The following is a 20,152-nucleotide window of genomic DNA, read 5'->3' as shown; positions in this document are numbered from 1 at the left end:
CCAGCTGAGGCCTAACCAGCGCAGAGTAAAGTGGAAGAATGACTTCATGTGTCTTGTTCACAACACACCTGTTAATGCATCCCAGAATCATGTCTGCTTTTTTTGCAACAGCATCACACTGTTGACTCATATTTAGTTTGTGGTCCACTATAATCTCTAGATCCCTTTCTGCTGTAGTCATTCCTAGACAGTCTCTCCCCATTCTGTATGTGTGAAACTGATTGTTCCTTCCCAAGTGGAGCACTTTGCATTTGTCCGTATTAAACTTCATCCTGTTTACTTCAGACCATTTCTCCAACTTATCCAGATCACTTTGAATTATGACCCTATCCTCCAAAGCAGTAGCAGCCCCTCCCAACTTGGTATCATCTGCAAACTTAACAAGCGTACTTTCTATTCCAATATCTAAATCATTGATGAAGACGTTGAACAGAACCAGTCCTAACACAGACCCCTGCGGAACCCCACTTGTTATACTTTTCCAGCAGGATTGAGAACCATTAAGAACTACTCTCTGGGTACGGTTATCCAGCCATTTATGCACCCACCTTATAGTAGCCTCATCTAAATTGTATTTGCCTAGTTTTTTGATAAGAATATCATGAGAAACCGTATCAAATGCTTTACTATAGTCTAGGTATACCACATCTACCACTTCTCCCCTATCCACAAGGCTCGTTATCCTATCAAAGAAAGCCAGAAGTAACAAGCTGCCAGTGTCCACCCTGATCGACCTCCTCCTCCACCAGTGGTTTATCAGCTGTCCTGTGTACTGGGACAGTTACCTCAGCTGTCTCCACATGAATACTATCCAGGAACTGCTCATGGAGTTGGATATTCCTCAACCTGGCCACCTCCTCCTGTAGCTCCCCCACCTGCCGCCTGAGAGATTCCACCAGCAGGCACCTTTCACACTGGATGGTCCCCCCAGCCTGGATATCAGTGAGTGGAAATTGCAAGGTATAGTCCCTGCAAAGCCACACAAGGATCTGGGTAGAGGCATCCATGGCCAGGCAGTCTGTCTGGCTACAGGCACAGGTGGAGGAGACAGCAGTAGTGGTAGCACAGGTGTTGTGGGTCTTCCTAACCATCGTAGGCCTCCCTCTGTCAAACTCCCTCTTAAACTCCCCTGTCTGCAGCTCCCTGTCCGCTTCGCTCCCCTGGTCGACCTTGCCTCTGGCTTTTAAAGCCTCCTGGCCTGGGTCAGACCCTCCCCCTGTGAATCACACAGGGGAAGGCCAATCGAGGGAACAAAGGTCAGGCAGGTAGTCCCAGCTGCCACAGAAACTGAAACTGACCCACCTGAAATCAAAATGGCAGTTCAAATTCAAATTCAAACAGATTCAAACAGTTAAGCACACTCACTCACCCCAAAAGCCAGCGCTCTCACCTGATAGCTTCTGCAGTGGCAGGATCAGTTGCTCTCCCTCTTAAACTCCCCTGTCCACAGCTCCCTGTCCGCTTCGCTCCCCTGGTCGCCCCTGCCTCTCAGAGGACTGTGCATGAAATTCTGCAGCAGCCAGCTGTGGGATAATTTGCTTTTGGGAATTTTTCCTCCTAACCTAACAGGCTGGCCTTTGCCCCAAAACAGAATGGTTTACAACCCTTCCTAAACTCTTGTTTATTCTCTTAATATTAATTCTTATAGCTCTGGATGTTCTCAATGTCTATATAAATGTCTAATGTCTTTTTTAATCCTGCCTGTCACAACTGAGCCTTTTGGCCTCAACAATTTCTTGTGGCAGTCCCTCTAGTAGTAGGGCTTCAAATAAAACAAAACAAAATTATTTCCTTTTCTTGATTTTGAACATGCTGTCTTATAATGTAATTGCATATCTTCTTTATCTTGCATGATAAAATGGAAAACAGAAGTTCCTGATTTTTCTTCTCCAGAGGATTCATTACAGTCATCTCCCTTCTTTGACTCCTCTCTAAAATGAACAGCTCTCTTCTTTCAGTCACCCTTCAGAGCAAATATTTTTCCATGCCCTTAATTTTTATTGTCAGTTCTTAAAATTTCACATCCATGAACATTCACTAATATGTGGGGATCACTGGCAAGTGAAGAGGTTAGTAAGGATTTGGGGTTTTCCCTCTACCATCACTCATTCACAATTTAAAACAGCTGCAAAGTGAACTGAAGCTATTTCAAAGACAGCAAGTGCTAGACACTTCAGACTGAAAACAGCAAAGATGGCAAGATATTTAAATTGTATAAAATCAATTAAATGCAATGAATAAATGACCACAAAGGAGCCCAGCTCTACTGAGATTGTGAGATCAAGCACACCAAATTCAGAAACCCTAAAAAGATAAGGTTGCTCTGGCAACCCTAATCTGCTTGTATGTTTTATGATATAAATTACTAGTGAAGAGCTTATGTTATGGCTCACAACAAGGGACAGTTTTGAATGGTCTCAACTTTATAAAAGCAGTAACAAATTGTAACAAAACAAACACCTTGTTGAGGATGCTGTCAAAGACAAATTTAAAACTTCAGTCATTTTTGTAGCGCTATATAAAAGCACACCTAGGTTTTTTAAAACGAGTAAAGACTTTGTTTTTCACACCTTCATCTAGAATAAAACAGCTAAAGGGACTTAACTCACACATTCCAAAAAATATGAACATTGTGAAAAGACCATGCCTGGAAAACTTCAACACTTTGTGCATGAAAAAGCATGGAACTAAATGCTGGCAATTAGACAGCTAAGTATCTTTGTGTGAACAAACTGGATACTCACCTAAGGGGTTTTCTACGCTGTGAAATTTTGTCAAGGAAAAGTTCCTTCTATTGACAGAAGTGCATGTGCGTTCATATTGTAATGTGACTTTTGTTATGGAAAATGGTCATTTTCATTGAGAAAAAACTTCCAGCACAACAAGGGAGTTTTGTCTTGTCCCCTGCCTGTGCCGTCAACAAGCATGCAGTGTAGACATCTCAAGAAATTAGTTCTCTCACTGATTCTGGCCAACAAATCCCAAGCAAGGACTCTGGTCAGCAGTTTGAACTCCAGTGTCCTGCAGACAGGAGACCAGCTACCTGTCCCGTTACAGAACAGGTAACTCCCTTTTCTTCTTCAAGTGACTTCTCATATCCATTCACCATTCACCTTAGGTGACTGAAAGTCACGTTCATGGGAGGAGTTTCCTTAAGAACATACAGATTGCAACAGAGCCCTCCCGAGGCCTCCATCATCCCTCACCTACTGCCTGATGGCCTAATGGGGTGTAAACATGTGCCTGATGGCTTAATGGGGTGTAAACATGTGCACAGATGACCACGTTGGTGCCTTGCTGATACTTTGTGATATTTTGGATGGGTACATAGACAAGGAAGGCCACAGAGGAGGCCCAAGTCCTACTGGAGTGGGCCCAAATGAGAGCAGGTGGCTGAACTGCTAACTCATAGCACGTGCAGATGCAGTCAGTGATCCACTTTGACATATTCTGAGAGGACACCAGGAGGCCCTTATCTTGCTCTGTATATGCTACACAGAGGCTGCATCTACTCTATGAGATATCATCAATTTTAAGACAGTTAGCCCAATTTTACCAAGTGCCTGTCTTCACTGTAAAGTCCATTAGCTCAATATATGGAGCACTAAAATCGACAGAGTATCGATGTAAAATCACAGTAACCTGACAGAGGTAGCGTTCAGGTCAAATCTAAAATTCCAAATGAAGGATAGTGAGGAAGCACCATGTCTTTAAATTGAATTCATTAGTCTCCAGACATGTCCCGTATGTGCCCCACAATGCCCCACAGTTCTCCGCTCTGGCCTCTTCCATCTCCACTGCTCTCAGGTGTGCAGGAATTGAGCAATAGGAAGACCGTTTCAATTTGGCACCTGGAAGCCCATGTCTGTAGGGTCACGCTTTTATGAAAGGCTGAAAAATCTCTTTCTGTGCTATTAACGCAGCAGTGGGGCCTGCGGCTCTCTGTCTACCTCTGTTAGCTGTCTTTTTTTTTCTCCACTGCCTGGCACCAGCCACTGCTCCCCTTCGCTACATGGTGGCGAGGCTGTGGGTGGGGGTCATGCTTATACGACAGGATGAGAAACTTCTTTTTAGCTGTTTATGTTTCGTCCTGACCCCCACGTTCCCTCCTTACCATCCTCCGGAGGCGCCATACAGCCTGGAACTTACCTGCGCCCAGCCACACCACATGGCTTGACCCCAAACCAATAAAAGGACATGCTGAAGATGCTGCCAGGCAGCTTGTGTGCGGTGAGCGGTGTGGAGCCACGCCGGGGGAGTCCCCCTCGGTGGCTAAAGATACTCGGGGCTGGCAGCTATGCAGGGGACCTGGCAGCTGCCAGGGGAAGTCTCCCTCAGCAGCTAAGATATTTGGGGGTGGACAGTTGCCCAGAGAAAGTCTCAGGAAGCTGTGATATTTGGCGGTCTTGCAGCCGCCCAGGGGAAGTCTTCCTTGGTGGCTAATATTTGGGGGCTGGCTTAAAAGCATCAAGCGGCAGGGGCCGGGACCAGACTTGCCCTCTAATGCATCATCATTGAACGATTTAAACTGTACTCAGTCCAATGTGGCGGCTGTTTCTCAGGCTTCCTCTCCATAATTAGCTCCTGGTTTTCTGTTACCCACAGGCACAGGAAGTGCCATCAAAAGTTGCTCAGACAAACATTCAGCGTAACACCAGTGTGTACTTAGATGTACATTTCTAGATTATGGATTGGGAGCAAGGGTGCAAACTATTGCTCTGAGGATCTTGTTTGCCAGGAGGTCTAAATACAGAGCCAAGACCTTCCTCTGGGCCCACTGGGCATAAAGGCAGGTGATGAGTCCTGCCACAAGGTTTCATGGGCTCCTAGTGGCTTTAAGAAGGGCCAGAGACAAGCAACATAGAGCACTCTTTACTGTGGAGAGGGTGTCCCCTGGGGCACCTGGAGGCCTTTTTGGTCAACAGAAGAAAACACTTTGTCACTAGCGTGGCTGTCCTTTGAGGCCAAAGGAGCCATAACTCATTCAATGAACCATTGCACTTTCAATGTAGCGCCAGTGTCTACTTACACATACATTTCAGGTGCAAATTCTTGTTCTGAGGATCTCGTTTGCCAGGAAGTCTAAACCCAGATCCAAGCCAGGGCCTGCTGTTAACAAGGGCGGGTCCTGCATCAAGTGTTGGCGAGCAACCAAAGCAGCCATAACTGATTCATTGCTCTGTTGCACTTTCAGTGTAGTGCCCATATCTACTTACACATACACTTCAGGTGCAAATTCTTCTTCTGAGGGACTTTTTTGCCAGGAGGCCCAAATCCAGATGCAGGTGGTGGGTTCTGCCACAGAGCGTCAACCAGCATGCTGGGCCCAGATATAGCCCTGCTGGACTTCCTTCACCTTCGCCTGGATTTCCTCCAAGCTGGAGTGGGGGGTGGCTCATTCCAATAGGGTGGTGGCTATCTGGCGTAGGCTTGGGCATTATGGTACTTTACCTTGGGGTCTTGGAGCACATCCTTTGCCCCACAGGTCCAGGAGGGCTGCACCTTTGGCCCAGTCCAGGAAGGACCTGCCTCTTGGTGCCCCAGGCTGGTTCCTGGGACCCCTCCTGATGATTGCTTGAAGGCCCAGGGAGACTCGGGCTCCTCCTGGTGTGCCAGGTAGAACACTGGCTGGAAAGAAGTGGGTGCAAGGGTGTTTGCACAGCAGCTTGTAGCTCTGCTGTTCGGGTGCACTCAGAAACTTGTCACTTGAGTGGCTGGCCTTTGAGACAAAATCATTGCTCTAAGTATCTTCTTTGCCAGGAGGTCTCAATCCAGATCCAAGCCTCCAAAGATCCAGTGCTTTTGCATCCATTTTGAAAACCTGTCAGTTAGGAAACCTGAAATCTTTTTTTCTAACCCTTCCTAAGCACTTTATTACCCTGCCCCTGCCCTTCCCTCAATTATAAAAAGCACATCTCTTGTACAGGTAAACCAGACTCCACCTGGAAAAAGGGATGCTTGGTTAACATGGCAGGGGAATGAGAGAAGCGAAATGTAGGAAACAAAATGTGGGACGATGTCATCAGATGTCCATAGCCACTTGCATGGCATTCTTTTCCCATGCTGCACCAGTGAAAACACCCAGAATACTACAGGGTTCAGAGAACTGTGGGATAGGTTCCCACAATACATTGCTGCAACAGTCAGTTTTGGCAACATGTATGGCAACAATAAGTCGATTTTGTAGGGAGCATGTGGGAAGGTGCGGATGCTCAAAATCAAATTTATAAAACGCAGGACTAGTAAATTAATGTTAATACAATAATTTTTATTCATTTTAATAATAAAGTCAATTTTAGCTCATAGTGTAGATGCAGCCACAGTTGTGGTGATCTGTTCCAGATAAAAGGCAAGCATCCTACCAACATTCAGGATATGGAGTCATCTCAACTTACTAGTTGTATGGAGCTTGGGGTAGAAAACTGGGAGAAAATCATCCTGATTGAAATGGAAAGCTGACACCACTTTCAGGAGGAATGCAGGGTGTGGCCAAAGCTTATCCTTAAAAAAAAAAAAAATCATTTGTAGGGACACTCAGACATCAAGGCACAGGGTTCTGAGATCTGTATGGCGCCATTGTAACAGCCACTAGAAAAGCAACCTTTGCAAAGAAAAGCAGAATGGAGCAAGAAGCCAGCAGCTCAAAGGGAGGCCCCACAAGCCTGGCCACGAAGAGACTGAAGTCCCACTGAAGCCAAGGCCTACAGAAAGAGCTTCCCCAGGCCATTGAGAAATCTGTCTGTGACCTCACGGGAGAAGATGGACCAGCCCTGCACCAGGGGATGAATAGAGGAAGTGGCCAAAATGTGCACTTGAACAGAGGCCAGTGCTAAGCCCTCACAAAGGGTTCAGACATGAAGCAGCCACCCTGTGAGACACAGCAGCTGGCTGAGCCACCATGCTCATTAAGTTGCTGAACCAATGTTGGTGTGGCCATGCCAACATGATGAGAATTACCTGCACCCTGTCCTGTTTGATCCACTGCAGGTTCTTCTTGATCAGAGAAAACACGCAGAAGAGGTCTCACACTCAACACAGAAGAAACGCATCCATAGCAGAGTCCTGCTCCCACCCCAAGCTGGAGGAAATATTTCGTGTTCAGCCAGGTGGCAAATAGGTCCACTCAGGGAATTCCCCACGCACATAAGAGCAAGTAGGAGACCTCAGGATGAAGAGCCCACTCATAGAATCACAGAACACTAGAACTGGAAGAGACCTTGAGAGATCATTGAATCTAGTTCCCTGCCCTCTCAGCAGGATCAAGCACCGTCTAGACCATCCCCGATAGGTGTCTATCCTGCTCTTAAAAATCTCCAGTGATGGAGATTCCACAACCTCTCTAGGTCATTGATTCCAGTGTTTAACCACACTGACAATTTTTCCTAATGTCTAATCTAAACCTCCTTTGCTGCCGTTTAAGCCCATCGCTCCTCGTCCTATCCTCAGAGACCAAGAAGAACAATTTTTCTCTCTCCTCCTTGTAACCCTCTTTAAGGTATTTGAAAACTGCTGTTACCTCCCCTCCACATCTTCTCTTTTCAAAGCTAAACAAGACCAGTTTTCCTTCATAGCTCATGTTCATAGCTCCAGTTTTCTTTCAGTTTTCCCTCATAGCTCATGTTCTTTAGACCTTTAATCGTTTTCTTGCTCTTCTCTGAATCATCTCAAATTTCTCCACATCTTTCTTGAAATGTGATGCCCAGAACCAGATAGAATACTCCAACTGAGCACAGAGTAGAGCGGAAGAATGACCTTTTGTGTCCTGCTCACGATACCCCTGTTCATGCATCCCAGAATCTTCTTTGCTTTTTTTGCAATAACATCACAATGCTGACTCATATTTAGCTTGTGGTCCATCATGACCCCCTAAATACCTTTCTGCAATACTCCTTCCTAGACAGTTACTTCCCATTCTGTATGTATGAAGCTGAAGCTGTTCCTTCCTAAATTGAATACTTTGCATTTTTCCTTATTAAACTTCACCCTGTTTCCCTCTGACCATTTCTCATGTTTCTCCAGATTGTTTTGAATTATGACCCTATTCTTCAAAAGCAGTTCAAACACGTTCCAGCTTGGTATCATCTGCAAATTTAATAAACGTAATTTCTATGTCAATATCGAAACCATCGATGAAGATATTGAATAGAACCAGTCCCAAAATAGATCCCTGTGGAACCCCACTTGTTATGCCCTTCCAGCAAGACTGAAAACCTTTAATAATTACTCTTTGAGAATGGTTATCCAGCCAGTTATGCATGCACCTTATAGTGGCCCCAACTAAGTTGTATTTGCTTAGTTTATTCATAAGAAGATCATGCAAGATGGTGTCAAATGCCTTTCTAAAGTCTAGGTATACAATACCCACTGCTTCTCCCTTACCCACAAAACTTGTTATCCTGTCAAAAAAAAAAACGTATCAGATTGGTCTGGCGTGATTTGTTCTTTACAAATCCATGATGGCTGTTACCTGTCACCTTATTTTCTTCCACATGTTTGCAGACGAATTCTTTAATTATTTCTTCCAGTATCTTTCCTGGCATTGAAATTAAACTGACTGGTTTATAGTTTCCTGGGTTGTCCTTTTATCCCTTTTTATAGATGGGCACTATATTGCCCATTTCCTGTCTTCTGGTATCTCTCCCAACTTCCAGGACTTTCAAAGATGGTAGCTAAAGGTTTCGATATCTCCTATATAAGCCCCTTGAGTATTCCCAGACACATTTCATCAGGCCCTGGTGAGTTGCACACATTTAATATTTGTAATTAATTTTTAACTTATTTTATTTTTATTTTATCCTGTAAACCTACCTCCTTCGCACTAGCATAGATTATGTTATGCATTTCTGCAGCAGCCTTCTTCTTAAAGACTGAAACAAAGTCGTCGTTATGCACCTCTGACATTTACAAGTTTCCTGATATTGTTTCCCCTTCCTCACTGAGTAGAGGGGCTACCCTGTCTTTGCTCTTTCTCTTGCTTCTAATACACTCATAGAATGATTTCTTGTTAGCCTTTGCCTTGATAGTCTTGTTAGCCTAATTTAAGCTTGGCCTTTCAAATCTTGCCCCTGCATACATGTATGGTTTGCTTACATTCATCTTTTGTGATTTCTCCTAATTTCTACTTTGTATACGACTCCTTTTAGATTTTGAGATCCTGCAAGATCTCCTGGCTAAGCCAAAGTGGTCTTTTACCACACTTTCTATCTTTCCTATGCAGTGGTACAGCTTGCTTTTGGGCCCTTAATAACGTCCCTTTGAAAAACTGCCAACTCTCTTCCATCATTTTTTCTCTTAACCTTGCTTCCCATTGGACCTTACTTAAAAGCTCTCAGAGTTTACCAAAATTTGGTTTCCTGAAATCCGTTGTCTCTGTTTTGCTGTTCTCCCCTTCACTATTTCTTAGACTCATGAACTCTATCATTTTATGGTCACTTTCTCCCAAGATACCTTCAACTTTCAAATTCTCAATGAGCTTCTCCCTATTTCTTAAAATCAAATCTAGAACTGCTTCCACACTAGTAGCTTTTTCCACCTTCTGAAAATAAAAAAAAAAAAAAAAAAAAAAAAAGTCATCCATGCAGTCCAAGAACTTTCCGGATAGTCTGTGCATCCATGTGTTAGTTTCCCAACATATGTCGGGATAGCTGAAGTCCCCTGTCACCACCAAATCCTGTGTTTTGGATGATTATTTTAGTCATTTAGGAAAAGCTTCATCTACCTCTTCTATCTGGCTAGGTGGTCTGTTGTAGACACCTACTATGACATCACCCTTATTTTTTAACCCTTTTATCTTAACCCAATGACTCTCAACTTGTCTTCTGCATCCATCTCCACCTCCATACAGGTGTGAACATTTTTAATATATAAGGCAACACCTCCTCCCTGTTTAGCCCGCCTATCTTTCCTAAGTAACTAGCACCCTTCTATACCAATATTCCAATTGTGCATTATGCCACCAAGTCTCTGTAACACCAGTTATATCATATTTGTGTTTATTTATTAGGATTTCAATTTCTTCCTGCTTATTACCCATATTTCTTGCCTTTGCATATAGGTATCTAAAATACTGATTTTCTTTTGCCTCCCAGTTCTGCCTAGTCCCTCTTTTTTTCTCTGCTATTATAGCTCATGACACCCTGCATTTCTAACCCAACTCCCAGGTCTCCAGGTTTTTTACTTACCTGTGGGCTTTGGTCACCTGTCCCCATTAAAACTAGTTTAAAGCCCTCCTCGCTAGGTTAGCCAGTCTCAATCCAAATAAATTCTACCCATTCCTCGAAAGGTGAATTCTATCACCTTAGCAGTCCTTCATGGAATAGCATCCCATGATGAAGGAAGCCAAAGCGCTCCTAGCCACACCATCCTCACAGCCAGGCATTCACCTCCAGGATGCACCTGTCTTTGCCTGTGCCCTTACCTTTGACAGGAAGGATTAAGGATGACATATCACCTGTGCTCCCAACTCCTTCATCCATACTCCCAAGGACTTTAGTCATTCTTGATGTGCTCAAGGTTACACCTTGCAGTATCATTCGTGCCCACATGGATGAGTAACGTGGGGTAGTAGTCAGTAGGCCAGATAATCCTCGACAGTATCTCCGTAACTTGTTTGATACGGGCTCCTGGCAGGCAGCATACCTCCTGAGATGTCATGTCAGGGAGACAGATGGATGCCTTCGTCCCCCTCAGAAGAGAGTCTCCTACCACAGCCTCCTTACGTTTCTTCCTTGTAGCGGTGGCAGCCTTGCGGGGACAAAGCTTTTCTGCTTCTGATGTAGGGGGTGATTCCTTATATCCTGGATCTCCCATATCCAGAACAGCATAACGGTTTCCCAGTACCATGGTGGGAGGGTTGGGAGCAGGAGTGGAGCACTGCTTGCTGCTAGAGGCCACCAGCTGCCAGTGTCCCCCCTTGAGCCATCTCCTCCATCAACAATCTGTCAGTACATTTTTGTGGTGGGACAGCTACCTTAACTTCAGCTGTCTCCACCTGAATGCTGTCCAGGAATTGCTTGTGGATACGGATACTCCTTAGCCTAGCCACCTCCTCTTGTAGCTCTCCCACCTGTTTTTTGGAGGGATTCCATCAGAAGATACCTTCCACAAGGTATCAAGTCAGCTCAGCATGGACCTCAGTAGGTGGGAATTGAAAGTCACAATCTCTGCAAAACCACACCAGGGTCCGGGTGGAGGCATCCCTTATCAGGAGGTCTGTCTGACTACAGGTGCAGGTGGAAGAGACAGGAGCGGTGCTGGCAGAGGTGTTGCAGGTCTTCCTACCCATAGTGGATCCACCTCTGTCACACTGCCTCTTAAAACTCCCCCGTCTGCAGTCCCCATCCACTTCACTCCCCAGGTCGCTCTACCTCTGGCATTATAAAGCCTGCAAAACTTGGTCAGGCCTCCCTCTCATTAGCCACACAGGGGAAGGCTGATCCTGAGACTGATCAAAGCCAATCAAGGGAACAAAGGATCAAACAAGGTTCCAACCCCCGCAGGCACACAATCCCAACTGCCACAGTAACTGAAACTGAAATCACCTGCAATCAGAATTCAGAATTCAAAACTTCAACAGTCAAGCAAACTCACTCTCACCAAACGCTAGTTCACTCACCAGGCAGCCTCTTCAGTGACAGGATCTCTCTCTCTCCTTCTTAAAACTCCCCTGTCTGAATTGGTTCGTGAGAGGAGAATTCTCTGCCCAAGCAATCTGCAACAGCATTGCTGGTTCACGGGAGTTACCAAGCCTTCAAGGAGGAAGGTCCTGATATTGACTACCAATGTTCAGGACACCTCCCCCATCAGCGCCAGTAAGGGTATCAGAGCTCTCCTGAGGGAGGGACGCTGTTCCAGCTGCGAGCGTACTACGATGCCTGTGAGCAGTTCCCACCAGTGACAGGGTGACTTAGTGGCTAGGCCCCCTGGGCAGGGTGTGGGTCTTCAGCCCCACCCGACAGTCTGTTGGATAAGTTGGGGGTTTGGCCCCCGAGAACCTAGCTCCCCCCTGGCAGGAGACGGGTTCCCTGGGAGGGGCTTCTCCCCCTTTGTGCCTAGGGGAGGGTCCTGAGGCCATGCCCTCCAGCAGCCAACAAGGGGGCAGCTCTGGCTTGGGTCCTGCTGCCTCAGAGCTAGCTCCAGCCTCTTGGCTGGTCAGCCCCAAACCGTGCTGGCTTCCCTCCCTTTATGCTCTTCAGGCCTGACACTGGCTGCAGGTGAACCAGGGTGGGGCTGATTGGCCCAACAGGCCCTGTTTAACCTCTGCCCTGCCTGGCCTCCCTCTCACACTCTTACATACCCCTCCCCTCAAAACCACCCCTACAGGGGTCTGCCCCTCCCCCAACCGTGTTCTTTGCCTCCCACAACTTGGGAGAGCACCGCTCCCACTCAGACATCAGTCTGTAACAGGAACTCCTTTAAAAAGTCGGGTCTGTACAGAACCAGTTCTTGGCACAGCTGGGCCTTAAGGGCTTGGAAAACTTCCTCACAAGCTGGAGTCCACAGGATGCAGTTGGGAACCTCTTTCCTGAGGAGGTCGGTAAGAGGGGCAGTGACGGAGGAGAAGCCCGGGATGAAGTGGCAGTAAGACCCAGCTAACCCCAGGAACTGGCGTACCTGTCTTTTTGAGGATGGAGGGGTGTACTGCTGGAGGACTTGGACCTTCCTCACTAGGGGGCATACTGTGTCTTTCCCTAAGGTGTAATCTAAGTAGGTGGTCTCTTCCCTTCCAAGGCAGCATTTTGCTGGGTTCCGCCATCAGGCCCGCTTCTTGGATGGACTGCAGCACAGCGGCCACATGTTGTATGTGGGTCTGCCACTTGCACCTATAGATCACTATATCGTCCAAACACACTGTGGTATATTGGCTATGGGGTCGCAGAACCCGATCCATTAGGCGCTGGAATGTAGCTGGGGCACCGTGCAGCCCGAAGGGCATAGTCAGGAATTGGAAGCTTCCAAAGGGTGTGGAGAACGACGTCTTCTCCTTGGACTCAGGCCTGATGGGGATAAGCCAACAGCCCTTTGTTAAGTCGAGGGTAGTGATGTACTCCGCTTCCCCAAGCTGATCGAGCAGTTCATATACCTGGGGCGCTGGGAAGGCATCGAATTTGGACACAGCATTCACCTTTCAGAAGTCGATGCAAAACTGGGTGCTCCCATCCAGCTTGGGGACTAGGACTATTGGGTTTTCGATTCGCTGAAAGATTCCTTGATTACCTCCAGTGCTAGCATCAACTGCAGTTCTTGCTTCACCACCTCCCTCAACTTCTGGGGAAGGGGTCGGGGTGTCTCCTGGACCTTAACCCCGGATTTGGTCTAGATATGGTGGACAGCCAAGTGAGTTCGACCGGGTTTTGCTGAAAAGACTGAGGAGAAGTTGGCAACTAACTCCTGCGCCTGAAGTCTCTGTTCTGGGGTAAAGTCGGGCCCAATTTGGACTTCCCCTGGATTTGTCAACTCTACTGCCTGGGGCCCCAGTTCCGGGTCTGGTGGGTAGGGGGTGATTAGTAACCCTTCCTGGGCCTTCCAGGGGTTTAGGAGATTTATGTGGTAGATCTGTCGCCCCTTATGCTTACCCGGCTGGTCCGCCTCACAGTTCACTGGGCCCACTTGCCGAACGATCTCATAAAGCCCCTGCCAGAGGGCAAGGAGTTTGGAGTCTGTACTTGGCAGTAGCAGTAGCACTTGATCCCCTGGTTGAAACTCATGAAGTCTTGGTTGTTTGTTATACGTTGCCTCCTGGGCCCGCTGTACCTGGAGGAGGTTCTCTTGGGCAAATGTTTGAGCCTCTCTCATAGGTTGAACACATATTGCACCATGTTACTGCTTCGGGAGGGCTGTTCCTCCCACATCTCCCTTACTAGGTCTAGAATCCCCTGTGGCTGCCTCCCATACAGGAGTTCGAAGGGTGAAAACCCTATGGAGGCCTGGGGCACCTCCTGAACTGCAAACATGAGGGCTGGGAGGAGCTGGTTCCAGTGATGTGCATCCGTCAGCACGAACTTGCGGAGCACGGCCTTCAAAGTCTGACTGAAACACTCTACTAGTCGGTTGGTTTGGGGGTGGTAGACGGACATCCGGAGTGTCTTGATTTTTAATAGCAGGCAAAGTTGTTGCACCATTTGGGACCTCCAGGCCTGACACTGGCTGCAGGCGAACCAGGGTGGGGCTGATTGGGCCAACAGGTCCTGTTTGAGCCCTGCCCTGCTTGGCCTTCCTCTCACACTCTTACAGTGACATAAAACGCTATTATCTGGACTGGGACTAATGCTGACTGCTTGTTTATTAGGAGCACCAGACAACAGCATGTACAAAACAGATCTACATCCTGCTGTACATTGGACCGGAATGAGCCTTGCCTAGGCAGTCATCAAAATAGAGATACAGGTTAAAGCTGAGATGTGTCAGGCAGGCCTCCACCATCAACATACGCTTGGTAAACACCTGGTCTCCTTCAAGTTCCATATGGTATCTGTTCAGGTGTCACAAGCCCAGGATGGGACAAAGACCCCCTTTGGCTTTCAGGATCAGAAAGTAACGGGAATAAATCCCCCAGTTTTTGTACTATGTGGCACCTCTTTCACCGCTCTGACTTGCAGCAACTCCTGCATCTCCTGCTTGAGGAGCTGTTTGTGAGAGGGGTCCTTGAAGAGGGACTAGGAGGGAGGCGGGAAGGCAAGGTAGAAGCCAAGTGGATGGTATAGCCATGTTCCAGAGTGGCCAGAACTTTGCAGTCCATGCTGTTGGCCCTCCAGGCTGGGAGAAATGAACAGTGGTGAAACAAAACACATAAGGAGAATCCAGCCTGACAGATGCGTAGCCCTCAAATGCACCCTCACAAGAGGCATTTGCTGGACTGTTTCAGCTGCAAGGAGGCAGACGGCACTGACAGCTGTGATGGGCAGCCCAACCTTCTCTTGAAGGCCTTTGGTTTCCCCTGAGATTGCTCATACCAGGGATAAGAACCTACAGGTTGAGATGGCTGGGTCTTAAATTTTCTCTTGTCTGGCCCTGGGATGTAGAGGCTCAGGGTCTTCAAAGTGGTGTGGGAGTCTTTCAGCCCATGTAGTTTAGTATCCGTCTCTTGCACAAACAGGTCCACACTATTGAAGTGGGGGTCCTGGATGGAATTCTGCAGCTCTGGGGACAACCTGGACAGAAGGAGCCACAAGATCTTCCTCTTGGCAATCACAGAGCCATGGATTTTGCAGCAGAGTTTCCCACATCACTAGCTTCCTGCAGTACCATTCTGGCCATCCAGTAACCTTCTACTGTGAGGGCACTGAACTCCTTTTTTGAGATCTCAGGCAGCACTGCCTCAAACTTGGAAAATGCCTGCCACATGCTCAAGTTGCAGTGGGCCCCAGGCTCTTGCTACCCATAGTTGGAAACTGCCAATGAGTAACACATACGACCAAACAAGTCCAAACATTTTGAGTCTTTATTCTTAGGGCTGAGAGCAGATGGGCTCTCACGCTCCCTGTGATTTAGTGACTCCACAACTAGGGAGTTCAGTGCATCTGTGCCCAGCATCCCCCACGGAGGCTTACCTAGCTGTAGGTCGCCTTCCCGGGCCAAGTAGGGCAAGGAGGGAGAACTGGGTTCCTCGCAGCTGGATGGAAGCTACTACCCTGGACAAAGAAGTTCTGGCAAGGACTGTGGGAATTACAGGGAGCTCCTGGCTAGCTGCTAGGAACGATATGCTGAGAACCTGAGGTCAGGATCTGGAGTAGTGGGTGACCAAGTTCCCCCCTATGCCAACTCGCCTCTGTGGAGGCAGCTGGACAGTTGGACTGCAATGTGAACCCCTGAGTGGGGAGCACAGATGGTGATGTGGCTGGAAGGCTGTGTCATGAAGAGGATGTCATGGTCCCTGGAGTGATGTGAGTCAGAGAGAAGATGTGATGGTAGGTGAGACACCCTCAGGAAGGGGCATTCTAAGCAGTGGAGCTAACCCCCAAGATGGGATTATTATTCCACTTTATAAAAACATTTTTTCATAAAAAATAAAAATACTGCCACAGAGGCACCAGAGGCAAATCACCCTGTGGTCCTAGCGGAGCAGTGCATCACTGGTCCTAATGGGGCCTCACATATGCTAGAGAACAAGAGATTTCCAAAAGTGCAAACTACACAGGAGATGGGGCTCAGCCCCTTAATATCAGATTCCTTTAGTACGTCCCCTGCTCCAAGGATGTCCCCCATTTATTCACCAGTCTCTCCCCAGGCAAAAAAACATTCACACACACACACACCCTGCTCCTTGTCCATCCTAGGTGGCTTTGCCTGTTCCTACTGTTCCCACCCCAACTCTAACCACCACACCCACAGTACCCAATCCTGGCTCTCACTGTAGAGGCAGACTCTAGTCCTAAGCCACAGAGGACAGCCCAGGCTCTAGACCATGGGTGCCCAACCTTTTGGCTTGCCTGGGCCGCATTGAGTGAAGATAGTCTTGGGCCGCGTACAAAATATATAATGTAGTTAATGTATATAAATCACATAATAATGTTAAAAGTTTACGACCTTGTGGGGCCACATTACTAACTGTCCAGGGCCACATGCGGCCCACGGGCCACAGGTTGGACACGCCTGCTCTAGACATACCCCCAACAAGGCCACAAATCCAGCTCTGCTTGGAGCAACAGGGATCACCAGCACAAGAGCCTGAACTGTGGGGTGGGCGGGGAAGAGAGCTAACATTGGTTCTATCTGTGCAGGAGAAAGCACTTAACCCCAAACCCACCTGAGAAGAGGATTGAATTGATGCCCACAGCTGCAGAGGGCTTCCCCTTAAACTGGCTACTGGAGTGGCTTTTGCTCCCTGGTTCCCTGGCCACCTAGAACACACAGAAGCCAGCAGCTGTATTCCTCCATGTCCTTTTGGAAGGGACACCTGGCACACAGCCCTGTGGTCATGTTCCCTGTCTTCCGAGTAGCACCAGGGCACCTTGCAGCCCAGATTCATGACAGTGGGAGTCCTCCCCTGTATGAAACAACAACAGGCCTGGTCTACTGTGACAGCAGACCACATCTTGCTACCTCTGTAGAAGGCTATGTGCAGACTGAGGCAGACACCCCTGCACTGAGTACACTCAGTGCAAGTTTTACTTTACAGCAATGAAGACTATAAACTTTCATAAAATCATAGAATTCTAGGGTTGGAAGAGACCTCAGGAGGTCATCTAGTTCAGCCTGCAGCCTAAAGCAGGATCAAACCCAACTAAACCATCTTAGCCATGACTATGTCAAGCCGGGATTTCAAAACCTCAAGGGACGGAGATTCCATCATCTCTAGATAACGCATTCGAGTGCTTCACCACCCCCTTGGAGAAAGGGATTTTCCTAATATCCAACCTACGCCTCTCGTCTGTCACTTCAGACCACTGCTCCTTCTTCTGCCGTCTCTCACCACTGAGAACAGTCTCTCTCCATCCCTTTAAGGAAGTTGAAGGCTGCTGTTAAATCACCCCTGAGTCTTTCCTTCTGCAAACTAAATAACCCCAAATCTCTCAGCCTCTCCTCACAGCTCATGTGCTCCAGCCCCTTAAGTATTTTGGTTGCCCTCTGCTGAACTCGCTTCAATACATCCACATCCTTTCTATACTGGGGAGCCCAGAACTGGACGCAAAACTCCACATGTGAATCTGTGATTCTATGTGGCCCCACCAGTGCTGAGTAGATGGAAATAATAATGTCTCTAGATCTGCTGGAAATGGTTCTCCTGATGCTCCCCAGTATGCCATTAGCCTTCTTGGCTACAAGGGCACACTGTTGATTCATATCCAGCCTCTCATCCACCACAATCCCCAGGTCTTGTTCTACTGCACTGCTACTCAGCCAGTCAGTCCCCAGCTGCAAACCGTGCTTGGGATTCTTCTGTCTCAAGTGGAGGACTCTGCACTTCTTGTTGAACAGCATCAAATTTCTTTTGGCCCAATGCTCCAATTTGTCTAAGTCACTCTGGATCCTATCCCTACCCTCCAGTGTATCTACCTGACCCCCTACCTTTGTGTCATCAGCAAACTTGCTGAAGGTGAAATCCAGTCCTTCATGCAGGTTATTAACAAAGATGTTGAACAACACCAGCCCCAGAACCAAGCCTTACGGCACTCCACTTGAAACCAACCATAATCCAGATATTGAGTCACTGACCACTACCCAACGGGCCCAATCATCAAGCCAGCTTTCTATCCATCTTAAAGTCCATGGATCCAATCCATACTTCCTTAACTTATGGACAATAATGCTGTGGGAGACTGTATTAAAAGCATTGTTAAATTCAAGGTATATCACATCCACTGACTTCCCCATGTCCACCTGTTACCTCATCATAGAAGCTAATCTGATTGGTCAGGCGTGAGTTGCCCCGGTGAATCCATGTTGACTACTTTTGATCGCTTTCCCCTCTTCCAAGTGCTCCAAAATGGATTCCTTGAGGATCCCCTCCTTTATTTTCCCAGGGATTGAGGTAAGGCTGACCGGTGTACACTTCCCCGATTTGTCCTGTTTTCAAAGATGGCCACTACATTTGCCTTTTTCCAATCATCCAGGATTTCTCCCAATCTCCAAAAATCTACAAAGATAATGGCCAAAGGCTCGGCAATGACGTCTGCCAATTCCCTCGGTACCCTTGGGTGCATTAAATCCAGACCGATGGATTTGTGAACATCTAGATTTTCTAACAAGCTCTTAACCCATTCCTTCCCCACATATGGCTGCCCTCCACCTTTCCATACTGCATTGTGTAGCACCGTGGTGTGGGAGCTGTCCTTGCTCGTGAAGACTGAGGCAAAAAAAGCATTGAGTACTTCAGCTCTTCTTACATCATTTGTCACTAGGTTACCTCCCTCATCCAGTAACAGCCCCACACCTTCCCTGATAACCCTCTTATTGTTAACATGCCTGTAGAAACCCTTCTTGTTACTCTTCACATCCCTTGTCAGCTGCAGTTCCAATTGTGCTTTCACTTTCCTGATTACTGCCCAGCATTCTCCAGCCATATATTTATACTCCTCCTTAGTCAACTGTCCATGTTTTCACTTCTTATATGCATCCTTTTTGAGTTTAAGCTGACCAAGGATTTCCCAGTTGAGCCAAGCTGGTTCCCTACCATATTTGCATTTCTTACTATGCAGTGGGATGGTTTGTTCCTGTGCCTTCAATAAGACTTCTTTAAAATATTGCCTGTTCTCCTGAACTCCTTTCCCCCTCATCTTCATTTCCCAGGGGATCCTGCTGATCAGTTCTCTCAGGGAATCAAAGTCTGCTCTTTTGAAATTAAGGGTCTGTATGTAACTGCTCACCTTTCTTCCTTTTGTCCAGATCCTGAAATCTACCATCGTCGCTGCAGCCAGGTTGCCTCCCACTTCTATTTCTCCTACTAGTTCTTCCCTGTTTGTGAGCAGCAGGTCAAGTTGTGCATGGCCCTTGGTCAGTTCCATCAGCACTTGTACTGGGGAGTTATCCCCAACATTCTCCAAAAACTTCCTGGATTGTCTGTGTGCTGCTGTATTAATCTCCCAACAAATGTCTGGACAATTAAAGTCTACCATAAGAACCAGAACCTGTGATTTGGAAACTTCTCTTCGCTGTCTAAAGAAATCTTCATCTTCCTGATCCGGCAGTCTGTAGCAGACACCAACTACTACAACAACTCTGCTACATCCACCTCTAAGTTTAACCCAAAGACACTCAACTGGGTGTTCCCCCTCCTTATACCGGAGCTCTGAGCAATCATACTACTCCCTCACATACAGTGCAACTCCTCCTCCTCTTCTCCCCGTCTGTCCATCCTAAATAGTTTATACCCTTCTATGACCGTGCTCCAGTTATGCGAATCATCCCACCAAATCTCCATTATTCCAACCACCTCATACTTCTTTGACTGTGCCAGGGCCTGTAATTCTTTCAGTTTGTTACCCAGGCTTCTTGCATTTGTGTACATCTGCCAATTCCCTCAGTACCCTCGGATGCATTAAATCCAGTTCCATCGATTTGTGTGCATCTAGCTTTTCTAAACAGCTCTTAACTTGTTCTTTCCCCACTAAGGGCTGCCCATCTCCTTCCCGTACTGCATTGCCTAGTGCCACAGTCCGGGAGCTGACCTTGTCCATGAAGACTGAGGTAAAAAAATCATCAAGTACTTCAGCCT

At 47.3% G+C, this 20,152-nt stretch overlaps 1 protein-coding gene across 11 annotated transcripts in view; it reads right to left on the bottom strand.

The window, feature by feature from the left end:
* ZNF618 (zinc finger protein 618) overlaps positions 1-20,152 on the bottom strand; it is a 363,510-nt gene that overhangs the window by 183,786 nt on the left and 159,572 nt on the right. The gene's annotated exons all lie outside the window — the stretch shown is intronic.

The sequence above is a fragment of the Carettochelys insculpta genome, chromosome 21 (assembly GCF_033958435.1).
Source record: "Carettochelys insculpta isolate YL-2023 chromosome 21, ASM3395843v1, whole genome shotgun sequence".
NCBI lineage: Eukaryota > Metazoa > Chordata > Testudines > Carettochelyidae > Carettochelys > Carettochelys insculpta.
This window is presented reverse-complemented; position numbering and strand designations above follow the sequence as displayed.